Genomic DNA, 1790 nt, shown 5'->3' with positions numbered 1-1790 from the left:
TTAGCTTCATCTGATTGATGAAGTCTAGATCTTTCAGTTCTCCATAGCTATCCTAAACTTAATCTGCAGCTGTCCCCTGAGCAACAAGTCTGTCTGAGAAAAGTGGATCTCTAGTGTGATCTTGTCAAGTTGCAGTGCACAATGCACAGTCAAGGTGCCACATGTCCAAAGTATCCAAGGTGCATGTGAAAATGGGATGGGTTTAGGAAGAAACTTTTATTACATGTGTCAGGGCCTGGTAACAGTAACAACCAATCACATGTAGTCATCTCCTTTAAAAACAGTGCTCTCTGCACCAAGATATACTGACTGCTGAGTGATCAGAGTGAAAGGGTGAAGCAGCATAATGTCTTTTTACTGAAAGTCCAGATGTCATTATCTTTTCCAAGTGTTACAATAACAGATTTGGTTTCACAATAACCCACACAATGACCACATGTGGAGTTGTACACTAATGTGCTACTATAAATGTCCTATTAGAGTATTGTGGCCCCAGTAGGTATACAATAAAAGTATGATGAGAAATCTACAGACAGAAAGTTAAGAGAAATTTGGACAAATCAAAACCAAAAGTAATCTTTTCTCAGATACTCCATGTGAAAACCCATGCTGACTTCCCTCAGGGGCTCTAGGAAAAAGCCTTCACTCAGGGTCTTTCAACTACAGCAAAGCACAGAGGCCTTCACATGCAGCTCAGATTTCGTCTCCACAAAGAGGCCTGGTGGCACGGGAGACCATGTGGGAGGAAGGCAGAACAAGGCAGGGACATGCTGCGTCGGCTTCCAATTAACTTGAAAAAAATCTCATTGTTTTAAATCACTGACACTTCCCTATATGCTGTCCTAAAGCAATCCCTCCCAAACACACACACACGTGTGTGGCTATGTGTCATAGAAACCATAACACTGTCTGTGCTCTACCACACGCTCTGGTGGTTACTGGACTTGTTAATGTCATGGCTGCAGATGAGTTTTTGCATCTTTTCTTACCATTAGGTCAAAGTATAAATGTGTGGTTTACTTTTCTGAGTTATCTGGTCCTGATAGATGGTTCACCACCACCGCTACTGATGAAACTGGAGGTTAAAATCAGCTTGTTGTCCTGTTTGGATCCTGGGAGCCTTTGAAGTCTCTGTAGCTCAGCGGGCGGTGCTGGGCTGCAACACCAGGTTGCATTCACAATGAAAAGCAACAACTGCACCACCCAGTCTGACTGTTTACTTTCCACAACACACAGCCTCAGAACCTGTATGGGCCGAGTTCGGTATAGGAAAACACCCACAGCTGGTTTATGCCTTAGGATCTCAGGTGGCACACAGACTAGAGGGGCGTCTAAAGTTCAGAGATATAACTCCAGGCCAGGCAATGCAAATGTATGAGTACAATCGCCTCTAAAACACCGGACAGCCTGTGAAGAAATCTTTAAGTGGGAGAGACAATCTGCTTGCTTTTAGCTGTTTATCTCTTTTTCATGAAGGCTTGTAAACAGCACATTGTACATTAGTAGCTAAGGTGAGAAGAATCAAAAGTGCGTACAATCCTTTCTTTAGAACTAATTTTCAGGATAGATCTAATTTTAGATTTCAGAGACAGACAAAAAGCACTACTGAACAAGCTTTTTAATCTGCAAGCAACTATATTTTAGTTTTACAGTGCGTTTACACCTGTGTCATTCATGCTAATCATCACCAGCAACAGAAAAAAAAGGACTTCCAGTGAAGTGTAGGCACATTCAGTATAAACTCCTGTCAGCTCAAGCCTAACTCATCTTCCCCCATCCTGGTCCAATCT

This window comes from Seriola lalandi, unplaced genomic scaffold (assembly GCF_002814215.2).
Source record: "Seriola lalandi dorsalis isolate HSWRI2012SDOR001 ecotype SW California unplaced genomic scaffold, Sedor1 jcf7180002054997, whole genome shotgun sequence".
Classification (NCBI taxonomy): Eukaryota; Metazoa; Chordata; class Actinopteri; order Carangiformes; family Carangidae; genus Seriola; species Seriola lalandi.
This window is presented reverse-complemented; position numbering follows the sequence as displayed.